The sequence below is a fragment of the Quercus lobata genome, chromosome 4 (genome assembly GCF_001633185.2).
Source record: "Quercus lobata isolate SW786 chromosome 4, ValleyOak3.0 Primary Assembly, whole genome shotgun sequence".
In the NCBI taxonomy this organism is placed as follows: Eukaryota; Viridiplantae; Streptophyta; class Magnoliopsida; order Fagales; family Fagaceae; genus Quercus; species Quercus lobata.
The window spans coordinates 60,337,651-60,345,343 of record NC_044907.1 but is presented as its reverse complement, the minus strand read 5'-3'; the positions used below and the strand labels follow the sequence as shown (position 1 = coordinate 60,345,343).

At 30.9% G+C, this 7,693-nt stretch overlaps 1 pseudogene; it reads right to left on the bottom strand.

The window, feature by feature from the left end:
- Positions 1-3,883: 3,883 nt before the first annotated feature.
- LOC115985518 lies at positions 3,884-6,343 on the bottom strand (annotated as a pseudogene).
- Between the last annotated feature and the right edge of the window lie 1,350 nt (positions 6,344-7,693).

Here is a 7,693-nt window from a genome sequence, read left to right as displayed (position 1 = left end):
GCTTCTTTAGACTATCTTATATTGTGCTTGAATTTTCTTTTTTCTTTTTTGGTGAAAAAAAAAATTGTCCCTCAAGTCATTTTTATGCTATGTTTGGGGTCAAAATAGATGATGAAGGTGAAGGAAACAAAAGAAAGATAAATGTTATTTTACATTATTTCATTGAAAAAAAAAAAAAAAAGAGAAAAAAAATTAAAATAAGAAAAATTTTAGGTCTATAACTTTTGGGACAATTTTTGTTACAACTTGTCATATGGTGAGTTGTGAGTGGTGGAGTAAAAGTGGTGCAGGTGGGTCCACAACTCCACCACTCACAACTCAACTATATGAATAAATTGTAGCAAAAATTATAGTATTAAAATTACTCTTAAAATAAAAACACAAATTATCTGTTTTTCTTTTCATCTTACTTATAAAACACACATAGTTCCTAAAACAAATAAGGGTTTTATTAATGTGGACATATATTAGTAAACAATTTTAAGAAACTTTTTATGGAAAAATGAAAAAGTAACTAACTGATTTGACATTTTTGTTAATTTTTTATAAAAATTTAAAATGGAAGGTTAATGTATGCTCTAAAAACATATACTAACCAGACTCAAAAAATAATAATAAACAAAAAGACCTTAGGCATACGTTACTAAAACCTCTTTTTTTTATATGGGTGCTATTAACGGGTGCTGTATAGCACCCATTAATGTGATAAAAATAAAAATAAACTATTCATGTTTTTTTAGGGATATGGAAAAAGCTGGATATGTATTAGGTGTATGTCAGTTTAGATGGGGAAAGTCAAATCATTTTGCAACCAAATCAAAATGCCCTTGAACCCAAAATTGAAAAAGCGTGTTTTTTTATCTCTAAATTACCCTCAGCCTTATTATGAACTCCCAAATTTATCCCCACTCTATAACCACAAAATACACACAGAAAACGCATATAAAGAAAGTCATAGCAACATCTAGGTAGGATAAGGACCTTCATCGGACCATCACTAATCTCACTTTAACATCAGATTTGAATCTTCTAACACCGTTGTGTAGATGATGAGGAGTAGCTCTGATGCATCCATCTAACTTTAATTCCAATTTGGTTTTGGGTCTACAGAGTGAGAGAGGAGTTGGTCTTGGGTGAAATAGAGAAATATTAACTCTTAATGCTTTTCAATTGGTAGGTAAGAGGATGGATGAGAAATTTGAGAGAGTGGGTTCTTTGAAGATGTGTGTGTGGAGGAAAATAGAAAAATGTAGAAGAAGAAAGAAGATAAAGGTGAGGAGGAAAGCAGATAAAAGGAGAAGAAGAAAGTGGATATTTGTGAAGAAATGGGTGGATGAGAAAAATAGAGGAAAAAATAAAATTAAAAAAAGAAAAGAAAACAAAGGGTCATACGTTGGTGGGTCTGTGGGTGTTGGGTAAGGGTATTAAAAAAAATTTATTTAATAAAAAAATATAATAAAGTATAAAAGACCTGATAAAAAAATAAAAAATAAGGGAAAAAAAAATTATGACAGAAACTATAATCCCTTATATCATACTATGTATCCGTTTGGTATGATAATTTTGCCAATTTATTTTACTATTCAGCTTATTTTTGTTACTATTCATGGATTTCACTACACTTTTTGGTACTATTCTTGGGTCCCACTATACTATTTCAACTAACTTTTACATTTATCTACAATACTTTCAACAAGAAGTTTTTTGTTTTAGCAAAATAAGCAGATCCTAAAAAAACCCTATATATAATAAAAGTTGGGCTTAGACACGGTGGTTGCGCTAAGTGACTTCACCAAATTGTAGATTTTTAAAATTTTTAGATTTTAAGAAAAAATATATATAATTTTTCTTCTCCTATAATTTCTAAATGAATAAAAATATTAAAGAACTAAATAAAAGTTGCTTCACATGATACAAATCTTAATTTGATTATAGTTGGATTACACTTTTTGTGCTTAATATGTCACTGTGCAGTTTCCTTTAAGGATTATATATTCAAATTGAAATAAAATTATATTTACCTTAAACTTTTTGTTTAAGGTTGCAACAAACCAAACATTTTCATCTATGGATTGAGCTTTGAGATTTTTGTTTCCCTGAAAAACAATGCATATGGTCTCAATTTGCAATTAATGCTTCTCAAAAAAAAAAAAAAACTGCAATTAATGAGATGACAGATCATAATGTGGTGATATGGGGTACTGCAGCAGGGTGGCAATTCGTGTTTGTGGGTCAGGTTCATGTCGTGTTGAGCCATGAGTATTCAGCTATATAAGTTGACCCAAACCCAACCTATATAGTAAACGTGTTAGGAATCCTCAACCCGAACACAACCTATTTAATAAACAAGTCAACATGACCTGATACATTCATTCGTTTAATTAACAAGCCATGTAAAGGTCAATACAAATGACCCATTTAATAATCTATTTGATTAATAGGTCATACCTAACATATATATATATATATATATATATATATATTTTATCAATTCTCATATATCTAAAATTAAAATACAATTATAACTATAAATATAGTAATAAATATATAAAAACAAACCATTAATGAAGCAATAATATCAAAATAAATAATAACTTTATAAGCTTAACAAGTCAAACGGGTCAAACAAGTTCACATATTGAACACAAACACGACCTGTTTATTAAACGGGTTAGCTGTGTCAACCCAAATATGACCCGAACCCGTTTAACCTCAACTCATGACCTATTTATAAATGAGTTAATCGTGTCAGGTTTGCAGGTCGTGTCAAATTTTGCCACCACTACTGCTTAGTGCTTATATGCTTAGATGTCACAGGTTCTGTAACAATCAAATATACTTAACGTCTGTGTATTAAAAAAAAAAAAAAAGTCTGTTATAAAATTCCATTAGATTAATATTATATTAATATTAGACTAATATATATATATATATATATATATATATCATATAGTTCATAATTTGATTACAATTCAAATTCTTCTCCTCTAATTTCTAAATTGATACAAATCTTAATTTGATTACAATCCAAATTCTTCATCTAATCCATCTACTATAATTTCTAAGTTGATAAAAATCTTAATTTGATTACAATCCAAATTCTTTATCTAATCCATCTAATTCTTAATTTTTAAGTGTAATGTATTATGATCCAAATTCTTCATCTGATCCATCTAATCCTTATTTTTACGTGTAGTGAATTCAAAAAGAGATTAAATTTAGTTGGTTTTCATCTTTGAGAAGTAAATTTAGTTGTTTGGTGCAATACAACTACAACCTACAATTGTATCTATCTAAATTTACTATTTTATTTGTTATTAAATTTAATTATATTATCAAAAAATATTTATTTTTACAAATTTATATGTAATTTTGTTATTAAACCATGCATCACACGGGCATAATAATAATAATAATATATATATATATATATATAATGACCTTAAAGATAGTGATTTTATCAAACATGCTTTCTTATTTATTTAAATTTCCTTGTTTCTATCATTGCTGTTGATTTGATATAAAATTTAAGGGTTAATTTGCAATTGTAGTCTTACAATTTTTTTTTAAAAAAAATTTGCTGCTATTTTTTTAAGAATATTTAACCATAATTAGTATAATTTAAAATATCATGATCACAACCGGTCAAAATCAATAAGAGTACTTAGCTAACTAAAACATTTGAGTACAATGCCATAATATTCTCAAAATGAAAATATAACACCCAAAAAAGAAAAAGAAAAAATGACAAGAGAAGAGAAGCATCAATTAACAATGGCATAATATTGTCATAGTGGGGAAGAAGCAATGGCATAAGATTGTCAAAAATAACAAAATATTGGATTCAAACCCAATTCAAAAATACAAGTTCAAGAGCTTCTACCTAACATTTCAAACAAAATATTGGATTCAATCCCATTTCACTTGAAGTACATATTTTCCTTTTTTTGCACCATTTGAGGAAGTACAAGTCTCTTTCTCTGGACACGTAGAGAAGTTATGGCCAGCATGCTTGCAAAGCCCACAAGTCTTCTTTTGCTTTCCTAATTCTCTTCCGCCTTTCATTCGTTTTTGCTTTGGACGACCTTTTGTCTTTGATAGCGGAGGACAATTAGTGAAACAATCTCCATCAATCACACCATTAACATTGGCATCAACCACATTTTCCTTGCCTACTAACTTTTCATCATCCAACACTATCAATTCTTTTTCACTTAATAAGGCTTCACAACACCAACGTGATGGTAAATACAATGGTGGAATATGGTAACAATCTTTGTGAAGGAATACACTAAGAATGTGACGACAAAGTATACCCCAAAATTCAAAATGTTTGCAACTACAATTAGTCATCTCACCATCCCATAAGACCTTTTGCTTTTGACTAGTTTCATCTTTATAATATTGTAGCACGAATTCGATACGGTTTTCTTGATGAACTGAATATTGTGTTGCTCTCTCAAATTCCTTTTGAAAATTTTTGAAAGCATAAGGTGTCAAAACATTGTGTGCTTGGTCTTCTAATGGTGACAATGTTCTTAAAGAAGAACCTCTAAATGTCTCTAACATTGTATCATGTGATTGTGTTTGCTCAATATCTTCAATGGCAAGATCAACCTAAGATTATAAATAATAAAATAAATTAAAAAAATTTATATGACAAATAAAGGCTACATATATTAACAAATAAAAAAAATAAAACAAATTATACAACAAAAGAAATCAATGGTAAGTATTGACTTACTTGTTTAATGAGTTGGATTAAGTTTATGTGAGAACTAACAAATCGTTTAATAAAGGCATTTATACTTTCCGATCTTCCAATTGTTGTCATTCCACCAAAAAAATGTCCACGAAGGTAACATGGTACCCAAAAGTGCTTGATTTGATATAAACCAATTATATGCTTGTTAGTAAGTATGTCATACTTTTCCATAACTTGAGTCCATTGACCCTCAAATTCTTCACTTGAGTCTAACTTGCATAACTTGTAGAACTTTATGCACCAATTTGAGTATTGACTACGAAGAATAAATGTAAACCAACCACTAAACTTAGCGGTAACATGCCATATACAAAAGGCATGTTTTGTGAGTGGTAATTCTTTTGATATTCCCTCCGTAATCCAGGGATCTTGATCCGTTAAAATTACCTTGGGTTGTTTCTTCATTAAACATGAAAAATTTTGCTAATGAAATTTTTATTATTAGAATATGTAAACATTTCAAATGATATGTATTAATATTATTCCACTAATTAATTAAATAAAATGGAAAAATAGTTGTAAGATAAATAGAGTATCTTCATTAGCCATCGAAAAGCACTAGTTGTTTCATTTCAAAGAAGTGCACAATCAAAGAGAATCGTCTTTCCATGATTATTGACGCCAACAAAAATACCAAAAGGCATATCATAAGCATTTACCTTGTAAGTAATATAAAAAACAACCACATCTTCATATTTTTGGTACTAATCAAAACTATGAGTGTGCGACCAAAAAATATGCTCTAACCTTTTTTCTTCATTGGTTGTGAATGCATATTGAAACTTAGAATTCCTTTCTTTAGCAACTTTACAAAATTGTAAGAGAGCCATAGCATCACTCACAGCATGCATCTTTCTCATTTTCACATAAAGATTACAAATATCTCGTTGAAAAAATGGAAGATGTCCATGTTTCACATTTTTCTTAAGTTCCATAACACGTATTATTTCTCTAACTGAAAGTACAGCTTCTTTGTATAAGAGAATGCAATTTTTATCGTCTTCAGTGAAAACTCGATTAGCCGGAAGAAATTGTACACTCGAAGGGGACAACAATTCATGATTGTGATCTACAACAAAAATAGTGACATTCCATTCTTTTGGAAAAATGTCTATTGACTTTCGCAATATAATAGTTAGACGAGCTTTGCATCCACATTTTAAAGACTTCTTATTTCGTTGCTCCTTAGATAGATCCACCATTTTTAGTGGTTGTGTACCTTCCCAATGACAAAAGAAATTACGTCTTCCCATTTCTCCTTTTTATTTTCTCCGAACAACCTTTTCAAATTGTAAAACCATTTTGATTTGCATAATTTTTATAGAAAATGAAAGCTTCTTCTTTACTAAGAAAACATTGACCAATAAAAGGCTCAAATTCATTTTCTATTGAATTTATATCCTCATATTCTTCAATAACCCCTGTTTCATCTATTGGACATTCATTCCAATCAATTATTTCCCCTCCACATGTGTTATTATTTTTTCCATCATTTGGAAACTCATTTAACTCAACACAATTCCTTGAGACACTTCCATGAATCTCACTTGCAATTAAATCATCATCAATTTGTGCCATATTAAAACAAGAATTAAAAAAAAAAAAAAATCAACATCATATTATACATTAAATGAAGGAGGAAATCACATTTTCGTCTCTACATTTTCAGGCGATTCCCACTTTAGTCCCTAGATTTTATTTTTACCATTTTTAGTCTCTATCCTGAAAAGCACTTCCTATTTTGGTCCCTGCCATTACATCAGATGCGAAAAATGCACACGTGGCAAACGGAGTGCACTTTTGGCACACTAAAAGCTGACATGGCCATTAAAATAATAATAATAAATGTTATTTGGCATTAAAAAATGCCACATCAGCATCTAAATTTTAAAAACTAATTTATCAATTTTAACTAAATAAAAAAGATTAAAAACATAATTAAAAACCAAAAATCACAGAATCAAGATCTAAGTGTATCTTGAACAAGAACAACAAAAATACAAACCCGATGTTTCTCCAAAAAAAAAAAAAAACCCACCCAGATTTAGGGGTTGTTTGGTACATATGTTTAAACACATATTTTCAGTTTTTAAATAATATTACACATTTTTTCACTCACATGTATTTCCAAAAAATACAAACAATGTTACTAGAACAACGTTACCAAACGGCCCCTTAAATACAAATTCAGAGTTAAGTAGTCCCACATATTATTATCAACCCAGAGTTAGCGAAACAAGGACATTGAGCCAGACATCAGTGAGGACTAGAGCGATGATGGTGATGATGGAGAGCAAGGCCAAGACGATGCGGTCGTCAACATTGATGTGGAAGAGGAGGAGACGGTCGCAAAGGAAGTAGAGGAAAGACCAGGCGACAAAGATGGTGAGGAAGACAATCATGGAGATCAGGTGCCAGAGGAGGCTGAGGATGAGGATGAGAAGCGCGATGAATGTGTAGTTCACGCGGAAGTGATCAAGGTTGTGCTTAACGTGGGCGGTGGCTTCGTCGAGTGTGTAAGGGCACGTGAAGGAGGAGAATGGTTGGACGAGCTCGAGCCATGGACAGCGCGTGGCGAAGATGGAGCGTGCGGCGGCGGTGTTGGCGGTGGCGGTGGTTGTGGATGTGGAACGAAGTGTGTTGTATTAGCCTGGTGATGACTATGAAAAAGACATCGTTAAGTACAAACCCTTTTTTGTGAATTCGAAGAGAGATTCCAAAATTCCAATCCTCAAATTGAAAAGAAAAGAAGCAAAGAGCAACAAAGAGAGATTGAGATCCATGGCCGAAACCCACCTTGACCGAGATCTAATCTTCTCTCTCTTTAAACCCAGATGGTCACCGTGGTTTGATGGTTACTGTGATATGATCTGACTAGCTCATAATTGTGTTTTGGTGTATTTTATTGATGAGGATTGGCTTTGAGTT